The sequence below is a fragment of the Scyliorhinus canicula genome, chromosome 16, assembly GCF_902713615.1.
Source record: "Scyliorhinus canicula chromosome 16, sScyCan1.1, whole genome shotgun sequence".
In the NCBI taxonomy this organism is placed as follows: Eukaryota; Metazoa; Chordata; class Chondrichthyes; order Carcharhiniformes; family Scyliorhinidae; genus Scyliorhinus; species Scyliorhinus canicula.
Window position 1 is genome coordinate 95,056,812 of NC_052161.1, and position 17,991 is coordinate 95,074,802.

A 17,991-nucleotide genomic window follows, 5' to 3' on the forward strand; every position below is an offset into this window, starting at 1 on the left:
CCACTTGGACACCTCCCCCATCCTCTGTCCCTTCACACACCCTGCCCACTTGGACACCTCCCCCATCCTCGGACCCTTCACACACCCTGCCCACTTGGACACCTCCCCCATCCTCTGTCCCTTCACACACCCTGCCCACTGGGATACCTCCCCCATCCTCTGTCCCTTCACACGCTGCCCACTGGGACCGTCCAGCGGCCTGCCGAGCAAATCTAAATAACCCGTCTCATTCTCTTCCCTAGGACGTGATGCCGAACGACCAGGGCCGTCTGGCTGCAGACGGACACAGGCATCTGCCGCCACCTCACCCAGGGCCGCACGACAGAGGGTGCCCGATCAGTGGGGAGTCCCATCCTCCCAACCCAATCTGCGGATCAGGACGCCCAGAGGGTGGCGAGAACACAACCCACGGAAATGGCCTGGGATAACCCTCCGGACTCTGAGCGGCCCCACACCATTGAGGAGGGGCTAAATTGCAAAAACATCGGGCTTGCGGCACTGCTATCTCCCACAACATCCATCATCCCAGAGACACTCACCCCGGCGGGCCTATTTAGTGATGAGTCTCCTGGGTCACAGTCTGGTTCGCACATGACAGCTGAGCAGGTACAGCAGGTGGAGGTCGGAGCAACCGCGGGCCCGGACTGGCGGAGGCCAGACCAGGCCCAGGATGCAGCTGGCTCCCAGACGTTTTCGGAGTTCCTGGAGTTTCTCAACCCACCCGCACAGCCGATGCCTCAAGAAACCCAGGGAAACAACGACGGGATGAGGGCTTCCTTCCAGACTCTGCAGACGCTGTTAGAGGAGTCGAACCGGGTCCTCGAGCAGGGAGTGGTGCCGCTCATGGCAGAGACCCAGTCCGACACCGCACGGATGGCATCCGCGGTGGAGGCAATGGGTCAGGTGATGCAAGGCATTGGGGTTCATATGCACGCGTCATCCTCGGCCCTGGACAGGGTTGCCCTCTCACAGGCAGCAATGTGCCAGAGGCAAAACGACATTGCCGGCGCCCTGCAGGCCTTAGCCCAGTCTCACCAGGTCATTGGCCAGTCGCAGCAGTCAGTCGCCGAGAGCATCAACCGCCTGACACATGTGCTGGATGGCGTCGTGCACACACAGGTTGAGATCGCACAGTCCCTGGCGGGAATGTCTAACTCCCTGGACTCCGTGTCTGCAAACCTTCGGATCCTGGTGGATACCGTTGCAGGCCTCCAGGACTGGCAGCGCCAGGTGTCGGTGGTGCGACGGGGCACCTCCCCGCTCGCACCTCTGTCCCAAAGTGAGGCCCAGGGGCCACCGGGCTCCCCGAGGGAGGAGGAGGTTTCGGGGCCCGTCCCATTAAGTCCATCACGGGACGTCCCGGAATTCTCGGCCTCCCCCCGTCCCATTCCTGGTGCATCGGGTGGGCAGCAGGCAGAGCAGGGTGGCACAATGTCACCCGAGACGCCCGCAGAGCAGCCTGGCCCATCAAGGCCGGGTCGCCCCAGGAAACGCTTGGCCAAGGAGAAACGAGTCGAGGGGAGTGATTCGCAGAAATCCTCCTCCACTCCTGCTGTATCATCTGGGGACTCACGTAGACGTAGTGTTAGGGCCCGTAAGCCAACTAAGATAGACACTGAGTAAGTTGGCACGGGTGAAGGGCACAGTTTAGTTGTAGGGGCTAGGGCACCTGTAAATAATTGTTAACATTAAACGCACTGTTCCACCTTACTTGTAATACCGTGTGATTGTTCCACAGCCACAGGATTTGTGATGGTGACCGAGTGTCGCTGAGGTTGACGAGTGGTGAAACTTCGGTGCCGGGTGTGCAGTCCCTGCCCCTCCCCCCACCCCCTCCCACAGCTAGCCCACGCGGGCACGTGATGGAGTGTCAGTGACGAACTCAGCGGCCACCAAGGTGGATGGTTCAGCTATTGCCATGGGTCAGACTCTCTCTAACGATTCTGAGCTCACAGCTCATCGCAGAGCGGGCTGTCATCATTCCACATGGCACTGATCACACCCGCTGACACAGCCATCAATGTTGTGCCATACCGTCTGGACCCAGTGATAAGCGTCATGTCGAAGTGGAGCAGTGTACACTGAGAGGGGGTGGGGGGGTTGTGGTGGTGGAAGTTGTGTGTTGACCCTCTGCACGACTAGCGATGCAGGTAGTGGTTTGGTGTTCAGCGGGGACGTCACATGCGATGCGTGAACCGTGCTGCCACCAAGGCGTCGCGTGCCCGCCGTCCTCGCCGGGTCTGTCGTGCCGCCTCCTGGACATCACCAGCACCTGGGTCGTGTCTGCGTTCTGCGCCCGCCACTCCACCAGCCTCCTCCTACTCCCTCTCCTCCACCTCCTCCTCCACCTCCTCCTCCTCCTCCTCTGTGCTGGCACCACTGCCACTGGCTTCTCCCTCCGCCTCCTGCAGCAGGTCATCTCCCCTCTGCATCGCGATGTCGTGCAGCGCACAGCAGACCACTACAATGCGAGCGACCCTTTCGGCCCGGAGCGGTCCAGGCACCTGAATCTCATCTTCAGGAGGCCAAGGCAGCGCTCCACCACACCCCTGGTTGCTGCATGGGCCTCGTTGTATCGTGTTTCTGCATTGGTCTGAGGCCTCCGTATAGGCATCATCAGCCAAGACCTCAGCGGATAACCCCTGTCGCCTAGCAACCAGCCCCTCAGCCGGGGGGGACGTCCCTCAAACATCGCAGGGATGAACGACTGCGCCAGTATGTAGGAGTCATGCACACTCCCTGGGAACCTTGCACAGACGTTCATGAACCTCATGTGGGGGTCGCATACCACCTGGATATTCATGGAGTATGTCCCCCTTCTGTTTGTGAACACGTCCCTGTCTCCTGCAGGCGGGCGCATGGGGACGTGAACACAATCGATTGCCCCCTGCACCCTCGGTATCCCGGCCACGCTGGCAAATCCACGAGCTCGTGAGTCTTGACTTGCTTGGTCCTCGGGAAAGGTGATGGCATAGAGGGCATCGGTCACATCCCGGCTGCACCTGTGGACCGATGACTGGGAGATCCCGGAGAGGTCCCCGCTCGGAGACTGGAAGGAGCCGGTCACATAGAAGTTAAGAGCGACCGTCACCTTGATGGCAACCGGGATCGCGTGTCCTCCCCCCGTTCCACGTGGGGCGAGGTGCGACAGGAGTTGGCAGATATGTATCGCCGTCTGCCTACTCAGCCGGAGTCTGCACCTGCAGGTGATGTCCGTCATTGTTAGGAAAGAGACCCGGACACGGTACACCCTCGGCTTTGGTCGTCGCCTCTGGCGCCGTGGCTGCACCCTCACTCTCTCCTCTTCCTCTTCCTCCTCCTCCTCCTCCCCATGCTGCTCGACGACTGGCAACTCCTCGGCCCTTCCCTCTGCTGCTGCAGCTGGCCCTGCATCCACTGCGGGTTGTGGGTGTGGATGCTGCTGCATCGCCAAATGCAGTGCAGCGGCCCCAACCACTGCGCAGAACATAGCCGTTCTGTTCCCATACATTGTGCTAACCTACAGAAGGGTGGTGGGGGCAGAGAAACGGGACATGTTAGACGGAGGTTAGTCGACACCTCGGCAGCTGCCTGCCACGGGATACCTGTGTGTCCCGGTGGCCTGGACGCGCTGCTGACACGCGGGCAGCCTAACCCCTGGTCACTTTCTGCATCCAACGGCCAGTTAACTACGTCCTCCTCACCGGTGTGTCAGTGGCCTGTGGCCGTAAGCCACAGGGGAACCAGCGGCCGTGTCCTCGTCACCGGCACGCCATGGCATGGTGGCAGACATTTTGTAACCGGGGTTGGACGGCTCACTCGCTCACTCTCTACCTAACCCCCCCCCACTCCCACTCCCCCCCCGTCTCCCCCACTCCCCCCCCCCGTCTCCCCCACTCCCCCCATCTCCCCCACTCCCCCCGTCTCCCTCACTCCCCCCTCCGTCTCCCCCACTGCCCCCTCCGTCTCCCCCACTCCCCCCTCCGTCTCCCCCACTGCCCCCTCCGTTTCCCCCACTGCCCCCTCCGTCTCCCCCACTCCCCCTCCGTCCCCCCCACTCCCCCCCTCCGTCTCCCCCACTGCCCCCTCCGTCTCCCCCACTCCCCCCCTCCGTCTCCCCCACTCCCCCCTCCGTCTCCCCCACTGCCCCCTCCGTCTCCCCCACTGCCCCCTCCGTTTCCCCCACTGCCCCCTCCGTCTCCCCCACTCCCCCCTCCGTCCCCCCCACTCCCCCCCTCCGTCTCCCCCACTGCCCCCTCCGTCTCCCCCACTCCCCCCGCTCTGGACCCCCCCCCTCCCGTTCTCAGGGATGCCTTCCCCGTTGTGGCCAGACTCGAGCGGTGCGCTGAGCGGTGCGCTGTGCGGTGCGCTGAGCGGTGCGCTGAGCGGTGTGCTGAGCGGTGTGCTGAGCAGTGCGCTAACCTCCTCCAAGCAGTCGTCAGCCAGCACGACTGGTTGACGAACTTAAAAAGCAGGTGTGTTTCACGCCGTGCAAACAGGGTCCGATGACGTCGGGACTTCGGCCCATCCGGGCCGGTGAATAGCGGGGGGGGGCTATTAGTAGCGATTCTGGTCGTGTCGGGGGCGTGAAGGAGGCGTTTGTCGGGAATGGCGACTCCGAGATTTTGTGGGGTTCGGAGAATAGCGGGAGGGCGTCGGACCAGCGTCGCCGTAAAAATTTGCGACGCCTGCTATTCTCCGACCCGTCGTGAGTGCGGAGAATCGCGCCCCTGATGTTTCATTGAGTGTTTCGACTTGAGGATTGTGAGAATGATCTGATGTTGGATTGATCCTGGTGACATCAGTCATTTGTGGTTGATATGATTCCTCTTTTATTCCTTGGTGCTCCTCTTCTGGAGTCATTTCTGCTTGATTTGCTTCATCGTTGATCTCTTGGTGCTCCTCTTCTGGAGTCATTTGTGGTTGATTTGCTTCATCATTGACCTCTTGGTGCTCCTCTTCTGGAATCATTTCAAGTTGATTTCCTTCATCTTTCATCTCTTGGTGCTCCTCTTCTGGAGTCAACATCGTCGAGATTTCAGTTTCTTGTGGGTTGTCCAGACTGGATGAGGTTTTGATTGATGCGGTCTTGCTGGACTCGAGAGTAGTTTTACCTTGATTGTTGAGTGCTTCTGTAGAGACGAGCTGAGATCTGTCAGTCTCGCTGTGATCATGTATGCTGATTGTCACTATTCGTACAGACAGTGGTTGGACATTCATCGTCTTCCTGTTGTTCATGTCTTGGATTCATGTCGCATTACATCCACCCTCCCACCATCTGGCCTGGACTTGCAAAATTCCACCAACTGTTCTGGTTTGACACAATTCACACCTCTTTAACCTGTGATTATCCCTCTCTCTGGATCTGTAATGATTTGATTACCTGCAAATGCTCGTATTCCAAGCATTGCCCGGCATCTCTGACTTTGTCTATATAAATGTTTCTGGATCATACCTCTCCATTCACCTGTGGCAGGAGATGCGCTCCGAAAGCTTGTGTTTGAAACAAACCTGTTGGACTTTAACCAGGTGTTGTAAGACTTCTTACTGTGCCCACCCCAGTCCAACGCCGGCATCTCCACATCATGTAGTTCAAATGAGCTGGGCAGACTTTCATAGTCTTCTTTTTGTTGTTCAAATGGGGGTAGACTTTCATAGTCTGCTTCTGGTTGCTCAAATTACGTGGATAGACCTCAAGGTCTTCTTCAAGCATGGTTGTCACTCTGGAGTCTTTAATTGCTTCCATTCTGGAGTCTGTCAACGAGCTTTCTGTGGAGGCTTGCATCACTCTCTCTGTGGAGTCTTTCATCGCTCTCTGTGTGGAGTCGTGCAGTGTTCTCTCTGTGGAGTTGATTTGCACTCTCTGTGTGGCGTTGTTTTCTTCTTGGCTATTTGACAGGTTGCTGTCATCCAATGTATCAATGACCTGCCATTGCATCATGGTATTGGATTCATCTACCATGAGGAGTCGTGTTGAGCTTTTCAACCGTGTTGCTGATGCTTTTATGATCACATCCGAACAACTCAGCCATGTTTGAGTAGTATTCTTTGATAAGCAAATCATCTTCTGTTGTTTTGGATTTGTTATTATTCTCTTCATTGTTAATTAACACAGCATCTTCTTTGGCTTCGGATTTGTTAATTTGCTCTCCACTTTTTATGCTGCAAATTGCCAATTCCGTGGTTCTGCGAGAAGTTATTTTCAACGTTTTGTTGAAAATCAGGCATTGTTGTGCCCTTTGAGGTAAGAATTTTGGCTTTTGTAGCTTTAAACTTCTTAGTTTTTATTTTTGAGCAGTTTGCCTTTCAGTGGGCGTGGTCTGAGTGTTCTGACACCATGACGCTCGTGACACCATGCGTACTAATCGATTGCACATGCGCAAATCGATCATCGGGCATTGTGTGCGTTTTCTTCAACTGCGCATGCGCGACTTCGGTTTCCTGCGCATGCGCAGAGCCAGATTTGCATCTTTTGTTCCCTAGGCAGTTTAAAATGTATTCAGAAGCCATTTTGACTTCCCCAGACTCGTGGAGAAGATCTTTTCCAGCGCCTTGTATCGGTTAAATGAAATGAAAATGAAATGAAATGAAAATCGCTTATTGTCACGAGTAGGCTTCAATGAAGATACTGTGAAAATCCCCTAGTCGCCACATTCCGACGCCTGTTCGGGGAGGCTGTATGGGAATTGAACCGTGCAGCTGGCCTGTCTTGGTCTGTTTTAAAATCGATTTAGCCCAGTGTGCTAAACCAGCCCCTAGAACTTTTTTTTCTTGCGATATGCACTTTTCAATCGTGATCTCTATCGTTAAATCTTTCCATTTTAATGGTGATTCCGTAAGTCCCTGATCATGGATTCCTTGTACAATCTGGTCTCTGAGCATTGAATCTCTTAAAGTAGCATTGTTACTGGTGTTATAGTGATCTTCAAATTTTCTGAGTATTACATTTAATTTGGTGTTGTCTTTACCATTCAAGTAATTAAAGTAGTTCTAGATTTCCCTAGCTTCATGTCCTGCTATCGCCAGTAGCAGTGCAATTTTTTCTTCTTCAGAGAATGTATTAAAGTCATTAGCTACCATATATTGTTCGAACATTTGTCTAAAAGTTTTCCAGTTATCACTTAAGTTACCGATTGTTTGCAGCTGCTGTGGAGTGGAACAACTTCCATCTTATCGGTCAGACATCGATGATCCATATGCTGCGAAGTTTTCCACAGTCGAATATCCGGTTTTAATTTGTTTTTTCTTCTTTCTTCAATTTTTCTTTCTGAATCTTATGTAATCTGTCTAGGAAGTGTTCTGAGGCCAGTCCTGGTACCAGATATTATATTGTATGTCCCAATAAAGCTCGTAGTCTTCCAGTTGAAGTAAATGCTTGATTGAGTAAGTTTGTTCTCTCTCCAGAGCTTATACTAGATGTTACATGAGAGCTGTCTGTCTGTGTCCTGCTCACTAGCTGCCGTTCCTGTGAAGAGTCTCATCGTGGATCCCATCTGTCTATTTTATACCTCTCAAGTGCTCCCTCAAGTGATTACTTAGTTGTAGTGTATTTACATTAACCCCTTGTATACATGCAGATGTGCAGATCACTACAGCCAGGTCCATGATTGACACTCGGGAGGCTGATAAGCTGCAGCAATTCTGCACACACTATCGCAGCCAACAAGACGGCACTGGTTGCGTTGGAGGGCATCTATCCCGCTGATGGGTTGGCTGGTGCCAGAGGACACCTCAGACGGGGTGGCCTAGGAGACCCACACAATCTGTGGCCCGACATCACAGTGGATAGTCAATGGCGTTCGCAGCTGCATGGCAGCCTTTCAGGCTGTGGCAATGGTCTTCCGTGCCTGTCCACCCCAACCCCAAAACTCACCTCCTGGCCACCCACTGCTCCTCCCCCCTGCCAGCAGCACAGCTGCCAGCAAACTATGGCGATGTTGGACACTTTCCATACCCCGTCTCTCCCCCCTCGGTACCCACAGCGCCTGATTTACGATTTTTAAAAGCACAAGTAAACCTCGCCGTCGGTATTCACCCCAGTGGAGACAAAGTATTGCGGAAGTCCCAGAGAATACCGGATCAGACCTGCTAATGATATGCCAGCACCGTTTACTGTACATGCTGTCAAGGCACCGTAGAATTGCGATTTGGCGGTGAAACCAGGGCCGGCCACTATTTTGGCGTCAAAACCGATTCACTGCCCAATCACGTTTCATGATTATGGTGTCGGCCGACATTGAATCCAGTCTATGATTCCTGGTGGCTGTACAGCTTTGTGAAAAGAGCTGCTCCTGTCTCATGCTTTGGTTATGCAAATTCTGCCTACTGCAGCTTGTTCCTACTTCTGCTGGTTGCAGTATAGCCTCACAAGATTTAATCCTTTGACTGATGTCTGCAGAACCCATGGTTTAAATAAAAACAGGAAGTGCTGTTGTAGCCATCTGGGATGGCCACTTTCAGTATATAAAATGGACTCTCGCAGAGCCTATAGGGAAAATGGACATTGCAAAGCAAACAAGCAGGCACAGAGCCTGAAGTAGATTTTGGAAGGCAGTCTGAGACGGAACCGAAATTCTGGGTCGATTTACATATTGATGGCCCATCTCCGGGAAACAAAGAATGAGTACTCAGGTAGCCGATACTGTCCCAGACAGACCCGCACCACTACCCCAGCAAGAAGACACAAGCAAAGCACGGCCAACGGCCACCAAGGACACGCCCAGCCATCAAGGCACCCGCCCTTTTATTGGCTTAGATCGATGGCGGTGATCGAGAAGCTGCCCAATTAATTGGGACCAAGTTTAAGGCCCGCCTAAAAGCGCGCGAAGCCCCTCCAAGTATAAGAAGGAGCCCCCGCGAAAGGTTCGCTCTCTTGGATTTGGCTCTCAAGCGGAGAGACCCTTCCACCAGCATCACCAGAAGCAGTAAGTTCAAGTTCAACGCTCGCTACCAGACGGACAACCTTAGCTGTTCTCCTGTATCTCTTCGAACACAACAGCCTCAGATCCGAACAATGGCCACTGTTCCTCTGACCTAAGTGGGCACCCGAAGTTAAGTATAGGTGTTAGTGATAGATATAGTTTAGCCTGTAGTGTTATTGTGCATGAGTAAATCATACTGTGTGTAAATAAAGTATTATTGACTTTGAACCAACTAACTGGTGTATTGGCTCTTTGATCGGTATTCGGTTGAACCTTGTGGCGGTATCGAGAGATACCTGGCGACTCTGGAAGCATATTCATAATTAGGATTAAGAAAGGCAACCTTATTAACTGCCATATTTATAGCAAGTAAACAGAGCCACACTGTATAACTTCAGCAGGTCTGGCTGTTGAGGTGAAGAGATCAAACGAGTTAACATTTCGACTCCAAATGACTTCTTCAGAGCTGAAGAGTGTCGTGTTAAGCACGGTGAGGTAACACGGGCTGCAAATGGATGCAGCTATAACTCAAGTAGACTCCAGACCTTGAGTTTAGTTCAACTTGATTTATTGAACCTGTCACACGGTTAGCACAGTTCTATGTGAGTTTGACACTCTGCTAACCTAGCTGTGATTTCTCTATCTAGACTGAACCAGACTAGCTCTTCTCCATGTGTTGTATGCGTTGCGTGATATGTACACTGGACCCACTCTATAGATGTCCCCAGTGGAACGAGGCCGAGTGTGATTGCCTCATGCCTTTTATAGTGGGAAAACACCTCACAAGTTTTCTGCCTGCTGATTGGCTATGTCCTGTTCCATGTACCCATTAGCTGCCTATCTGTATCTCATTAAGTGCCTGTCAGCATATCATGACATCTCCCCCTTTGAAAAGTTTTTCTGCAGCCTATTTGAAGGTATTTACATGTATAGGCTGAAAAGCTAACATATTTACATGAGATGACATTTAAAAAAATATGTACAGAAAATACATGCAGAAACAGAACATGGCAAACAAAACAAATGTTCATAAGTCCAGTCAGTCTCTGGGGCTTGCGTCTGATCCGGGTTGACTGCCGGGGAGGTGGTGGCGGGGACGACGGCGCCTTGATGGGCGGGGTTGCAGCCTGACCGTTGGCCTCGTGGTTCGAGGTGTCAGGAGGTGGCACAATAAGAGCTGGAAACAACGAAGAATGTGTTTGCGGGCGGGCAACTGCGCGCAGGGCCACAACAAAGCCATCAGCCATATGCACAATGTACGATCGAGGAGCAGCCTGTCGGACAACAACCGCTGGAGCTGACCAGCCTCCGTCAGGCAGCTGGATCCAGACCGTATCCGCCAGTGATAGCATCGGCCAATCGGTGGCATGAGCATCATAGCCCTGCTTTTGCTGGTCCCTGAGCTTCTGCACCTTCTGCAGCACTGGGAGGTGATCCAGGTCAGGCAAGTGTATGGGTGTTCATCAGGGGTTGAGCCGGTGACATGCCGGTGGACAGAGGGGTTGCCCTGTATGCGAGCAGCTCAAGGTTGACTTCAGAAGCAGAATCCGCAGCCTTGCAGATGAGCTGCTTTACTATGTGCACCCCTTTCTCAACCTTCCCGTTGGACTGCGGGTAATCTGGACTTGAAGTGACGTGATGAAACTGGTACAGCTGAGCAAATCTCGACCATTCCTGGCTGCTGAAGCAAGGACCATTGTCGCTCATGAGAGTGAGGGCAATACCATGCTTTGAGAACGTCTCCTTGCAGGCCATGATGACGGTCCCGGACGTGAGGTCCGAGAGCTTCACAATCTCTGGGTAGTTGGAGAAGTAATCGATGATGAGCACATAGTCACGACCATTGGCGTGAAAGAGGTCGATGCCCACCTTAGACCATGGGGAGGTCATAATCTCGTGCTGCTGAAACGTCACCCTACCCTGTGCTGACTGGAAGTGTTGACAGGTCGGACAGTTGAGGACCATGTTTGAGATGTCCTGACTGATCCCAGGCCAGTAGACAGCTTGCCTGGCTCTGTACCTGCACTTCTCGACACCCAGATGCCCCTTGTGTATCTGCCCGACCACCAAGCTCTGGAGACTGCGCGGAATAACGACGCGATCCAGCTTTAGGAGAATGCCATCCACCACTGTGAGGTCATCCTTCACATTAAAGAATTGGGGGCACTGCCCTTTCTGCCAGCCATCGATGAGGCGGCGCATGACACGCTGCAGAATGCGGATCACCTCTTCATCCGACACGGGGAGGTTGCTGGCACACAGCTGCACCTGTGATTTGATCTGCTGGACGAATGCCGGGGGGCCGGCAGGCAAGGTCATGTAGCGGGACAAGGCATCCGCAATAATGAGCTCCTTGCCCGGTGTGTACATAAGCTCGGAGTCATACATTCTGAGCCAGAGGAGAATGCGCTGTAGCCAGGGTGTCACGTCATTCAGGTCCTTGTGAATGATGTGGACCAGAGGCCTGTGGTCCGTTTCGACGGTGAACGACGGCAGGCCGTACACATAATCGTGGAACTTGAGGATTCCGGTAAGCAGGCCCAGGCATTCCTTTTCAATCTGGGCGTACCGCTGCTTGGTGGGTGTCATCGCCCGTGATGCGCAGGCAACCGGAGCCAAGGAGGAGGTGTCATCGTGCTGGAGCAATACTGCATCAATGCCGGCCTGGCTCGCATCTGTCGCGATCTTCGTTTCACTGTCAGGATCAAAGAAAGCCAACACGGGTGCAGTGGTGAGCTTGGCTTTCAGCTCCAATCACTCTGCTTGATGAGCCGCCTGCCACTCAAAGGCAGTGGACTTTTTTACCAGGTGTCTGAGGGTCATGGTGTGTGATGCCAGATTCGGGATAAACTTGCCCTGGAAGTTCACCATCCCTAGGAAGCGCAGCACCGCCTTCTTATCTTCAGGGGTCTTCATAGCTTCGATGGCCTTGACCTTGTCTGTGTCCGGGCGCACACCCTGCTGAGATATCTGGTCACCAAAAACTTCAGCGTTGTCATGTCAAAAGAGAACTTTGCCCTGTTCGGCTTGAGGCCGTTGGCATGGACATGGCGGAATACCTGCTGGAGACGAGAGATGTGCTCTTCGGGGGTAGTGGACCAAATTATATCGTCGTCCACGTACACACGAACCCCTTCAATGCCCTCCATCATCTGCTCCATGAATCTTTGGAAGATCTCCGAGGCCGAAACAATGCTGAACGGCATAGGATTGTAGCAGTGCCTGCCAAACGGTGTGTTGAAGGTGCAGAGCCTTCTGCTGGACTCATCCAGCTGGATTTGCCAGAACCCGTATGATGCATCCAGCTTTGTGAAAAACCGGGCGTGCGACATCTCACTTGTCAGTTCCTCCCACTTTGGGATGGGGTAGTGTTCCCGCATGATATTCTGGTTTAGATCCTTGGGATGAATACAGATGCGCAGCTTTCTTTACACAGACCATCGAGCCGGTTGTGTGACTTTGGAGATAATGCCCTGGTCCTGAAGATTCTTCAACTGTGCCTTCAGGCATTCCCTCAGTGGAGCCGGAACTCGGTGTGAAGCGTGGACCACAGGCGTGGCATCAGGCCACAGCAGGATCTTGCAGCAATATGGCAGAGTGCCCATCCCGTCAAAGACATCCGGATATTGAACGAGAATGTCATCTATGCCAGCTTGAAGATCCACGTTGGGGAAGGTCATCGTGTAGACCCGCTGCACCAGGTTCAGCTGCTTGCATGCCTGTGCATCGAGCAGTGAGGCCCTGCCAGACTTGACGATTTCAAACCTGAGCCTCGCATGAATGCTTCTGTTGGAGACAAGCAGATGGCAGGATCCCAGTGCTGTGATGGCGTTGCCTTTATAGTCCAGGAGTTGGCAGATTGCTGGAAGGAGTTTGGGTGGCTTTTTGATGTGGAGGAAATCCGCCTGTGAAAGGAGATTGGCAGAAGCACCTGTGTCCAGCTTGAACTGGATTGAGCATTGATTAACTTGCATCAGCGCACGCCATTCATCCGCAGAATCCACAGTGAGGATGGGCAGGCTTCGTGATGCCGTTGGCGAGGCATGTGCATGCGTAGTGCCCACATGGTAGGGGGTCTCGGGCAATCGTCCTCCGGATCAGTGATACTGCCAGGATCTGAATCCTGTAATCCGCTCTGTACACTCCGAACGCGCCTGCGTTGGAGTTGGGAGTGCTGGCCCTTGACTGGTGGTACAGACCTGTACAAGGCTGCATAAAGTCCAGGCTTCCCGCAGTTCAAACAGTGCCTGCCTCTTGCAGGCAGTGTTTCTTTAAATGGGCGGTGCCACAGTTCGGGCACGTCATGATGTCGTTGCGCTCCGTGTGTCATCGCACATGCACAGTGCGGTTGGCAGACGTTTGCACCTGCGCAGTGTGTTGATCGGCCATTTCGTTATCCCATTCACATCGTGCATACGTGGGTCCCCAGGAAGAGCGCGCAAAATGGTCGCTTTCAACAAGGCTGAGACGCTACATCTGGGCGATGGCCTGCACAGTCTCTGCCACGTGGGAGGCAGTTTTCTCAGTTTCGGCCGATTTGAATTGGGAATACCGATTTTTGGCATGCTCATGAACCATACACGTTTCAATTGCGACTGATAGGGTCATATGTTTGATTTTCAGAAGCTGCTCCCTCAGCAGATCGGAGTGAACGCCAAAAGCGATCTGATCCCTGATCATGGAGTCAGCAATGTCACCAAAGTTGCAGGATAGCGCTAGAAGACGGAGATTAGTTAGAAAAGAGTTGAAAGATTCATCTTTACCTTGTAGGCGTTGCTTAAAAATATACCGCTCGAAGATTTCATTGGTGTCCACTTCACAATGACTGTCAAACTCGTGCAGGATGGTCTGAAAGTTCTTCTTGTCCTGGCCTTCGGCGAAGTTGAACGAGTTAAAGATTTGGATGGCTTGATCCCCCGCAGTTGAAAGGAGGAGCGCAATCTTCCTCGTATGTCCAGCAGAAACCTTTGCATGAAGGTCCACCAGTTGGCACTGAGATTGCCGGAGGTCCGCAGCAGTTGAGGAGGCTGGATCTTCTCCATGATGTTGTAATGTCTTTGCTGGTCGTCACGGAACAGATTGAGGTAAACCACCTAGATAAAGCAGACTACTGGTACCATGTCGTGTTAAGCACATTGAGGTAACACGGGCTGCAACTGGATGCAGCTATAACTCAAGTCCACTCCAGACCTTGAGTTTAGTTCAACTTGATTTATTGAACCTCGTCACAGTTAGCACAGTTCTATGTGAGTTTGACACTCTGCTAACCTAGCTGTGATTTTTCTATCTAGACTGAACCAGACTAACTCTTCTCCACGTGCTGTATGCGTTGCGTGATATGTACACTGGACTCACTCTGTAGATGTCCCTAGTGGAAAGAGGCCGAGTGTGAGTGCCTCATGCCTTATATAGTGGGAAACCACCTCCCATGTGTTTTGCCTGCTGATTGGCTATGTCCTGTTCCCTGTGCCCATGAGCTGCCTGTCTGTATCTCATTAAGTGCCTATCAGCATATCATGACAAAGAGGGGTAGAAATGTGATGGATTATATAGTTGGAGAAGGGGGGGTGAAAGAGGTGATACAGAATAAAAGGTTTTGGATAGGTGGGAGCTAACGAGAGATTGACAAAGCCGTCATGGACACATAGGGAATGTTCGTGGTGGTGTTAAAGACTAAAGAAGGTGCTAATAGTGTCATGAAGGGAAGAGAGCAGAATGTGTTAATAGAAGAACAAAGGTTGGTGCTCAGTGGGAGCAGCAAATAAGGAACAAGTAATAGATGGCCCTGGGGGGGGGGGGGGGGGGGGGGGGGTTGGTTTGCGTTGGAACAAATAAAAAAGGGGCCATGATGGGGGAGAAAGTCCTCCTTTAGTTTTTAATGCTACCATTAAAACCCCCTTAGTCTTGTGTCCATGGCAATTTACCCTTTGCTTCCGATTATGCTTGAACTTCTATTCTGCTCCACCTTCTCCAGACCCTCCCCGTTCTCAGTCCACCTGTCTTTTTCACAACAGTCCTTGAATTTTCCTAATGCTGTTTTTCTTAAATTTCCAGGGTGACTTCACACTGATCTGCCCCATGTCCCCGAGGACCCTACCTACCCCAGGTGGCTGCCCAGTTACCGCTGTAGGCCCCAGTGGCACATTTTAAAAGTTAATTTATGGGTTGAGGGCTTTGATGGCCAGGCCAGCATTTATTGTCCATCCCTAATTGTCCTCGAGAAGGATGTGATGAGCTGATTTCCCGAACTGTTGGAGTCCATGAGATGGATGTACACCCACAGTGCTGTTAAGGAGGGAGTACCAGTATTTTGGCCCAGTGGCAGTGAAGGAATGGCGATATATTCATGATGGTGTGTGGCTTGGAGAGGAACTTTCAGATGGTGGTGTTCCCAGGCCTGCTGCCTTTGTCCTTCTAGATGGCAGTGGCCGTGGACTTGGAAGGTGCTGCCTTAGGAGCCTTAGTGAGTTCCTGCAGTGCATCTTGTAGATGGTGCACACTGCGGCTACTCTGCATCGGTGGTGGAGGAAGTGCATGTTTGTGGACGGGGTGCCAATCAAGCGGGCTGCTTTGCCCTGTACAGTGTCGAGCATCTTGGGTGTTGTTGGAGCTGCACTCATCCAGGCAAGTGGAGAGTATTTTATCAGACACCTGACTTGTGCCTTGTAAATAGTGGATAGGCTTTGGGGAGTCAGGAGGTGAGTTATTTGCAGGATTCCCAGCCTCTGACCTACTCTTGTAGCCACAGTATTTATATGGCTAGTGAAGTTCTGGTCAATGGTAACTCCCAGAATGTTGACTGCGGTAATGCCATTGAATGTCAAGGGGAGATGGTTAGCTCCTCTCTTGTTGGAGATAGTCATTTCCTGGCACTTGTGTGGTACAATTATTGCTTGCCATTTGTCAATGCAAGCCTGGATATTGTGCAGGTTTTGCTCCATTTACACATAGACTGCTTCAGTGTCTGAGGAGTTACGAATAGGGCTGAACATTGTGCAATCATCTGCAAACATCCCCACTTCTGACCTTATGATGGACCAAAGGTCATTGATGAAGCAGCTGGAATGATTGGGCCTGGGACACTCTCCTGACGACCTCCTGCAGTGATGTTCTGGGACTGAGATGGTTAAGATCCAACAACCACAATCGCCTTCCAATGTGCTGCGTATGACTCCAACCAGCGAAGAGTTTTCCCCGATTCCCATTGACTACAGTTTTTCTCGGGATTCTAAACACCACACTGAATGAAATGCTGCCTTGCTGTCAAGGGCAGTCACTCTCATCTCACCTCTGCCGTTCAGCTCTCATGTTAAGGTTTGAATGAAGGCTGTAATGAGGTCAGGAGCTGAGTGACCCTGGCAGAACCCAAATTGAGCGTCAGTGAGCGGGTTATCGCCAAATAAGTGCCGCTTGAGAGAACTGTTGACGACACCTTTAATCACTTTGCGGATAATCGAGAGTAGTCTGATGGGCCGATAATTGTCCAGTTTGGGTTTGTCCTGATTTTTGCACAGGACACAGCTGGGTTGTGGTCTTTGACTATGTGAATACAGTATCTCCCGCACTTTCTGCATGTCCATTTGGGAACTTTCCAGGTGCGCGATCTAATGGCCATGTTGCATCCGGCGTGCATTCAAGCAAGCCTATTAGATCACAGGAGTTTCTGAAATCGGGATCACCGGCGGGCACCAATCTGTTCCTGATCTAACTGGCTCACTGCCGCTGGCGAGATCTGGATCCCACCCAGACAAGGCGAGAAACCAATAAGCACCAATTAAGGCCAATCTCCATATCGTTAACGGGACAGACCCCCGATCTAACGGCCTGCTGTTATGTAATCGGCTCCCCAGCGAGCGGTCATGTAGGCACCCTTTAGCACAGCACACCTATTTAAAAACGTGAAGCTAGCGCAATGGGCGGCACAGTAGCACAGTGATTAGCACTGTTGCTTCACATCTCCAGGGTCCCAGGTTCGATTCCCGGCCTGGGTCACTGTCTGTGCGGAGTCTGCACGTTCTCCCGGTGTCTGCGTGGGTTTCCTCCGGGTGCTCCGGTTTTCTCCCACGAGTCCCGAAAGACGTGCTGTTAGGTGAATTGGATATTCTGAATTCTCCCTTTGTGTACCTGAACAGGCGCCGGAGTGTGGCGACTAGGGGATTTTCACAACAAGGAGAACCGCTGTCCAATGTCAGAAGAAGACAAACAACTGTCAATGAGCTGAAAGGGTAAGTTACCACCTCTCTCCTGGCATCAGTGTCGCATGCCAGCCCTGAAATTCCCAAACCCCCTCCCCAATTTTCTGGCTGACACCTCACACATTCCCCACATCCGACCTATGTGCTTGCTCCTCCGTTCCCCCGGCACACGCCAGCACAACCCCTTCATGTCCATGTGTGGTGTCCACACATGCCACCTGCTATAGACTCCCCGACCCATCAAGGCTGTGGTGCACAAAGCCCTCTCTTTGTCCCCACAGCAGAAGATAGCCCTTAATAAATGGCAATGGACCTAGGCCGGGGGAGGAGTACCAGAGACCCGAGTCCTCACCCCCTATGAGGAATGGGCCCTGGGAATCGCTGAGTTTCCCGAGGAAACAGCAGTCAATGACAGCGAGGTTGGCCTGTGCCAGAGAGGTAAGGATCCACTGCCCCTTTACTCAGATGAGCTGTCTCAAGTGAGTTGTTCATGTCAGACAAAATGATCCTTCCCTCTCACTGACCACATGTCCATTGTCTTCAAGGATCTCCATCTGATGAGGCCAGATCATCTGGAGTCATACCTCCCAACCCCGCCACCCAAGAGACCACTTCAGAGAGAGCTCCGAGGGAAGCACCATTGAGGCATCACAGCTGTCAACCCCACCTTCCACCAGCGCAGAGCCATACACCTCGGTGGCGACATCAGTGGACAGATGTCTGGGGCACAATCTGGTGACCAGTACACAGTTGCGGATGTACATTAGGTGGAGGCAGGAACATCCAAGGGAGTCAGTAGACGATGGTATGCTGGATCCATGGACTCAGCTGGGTCCCAGTCAGATCCTGAGCCTTTGGACACGGATCTCCCAGAGCTGATGCAGATGATAGGACGT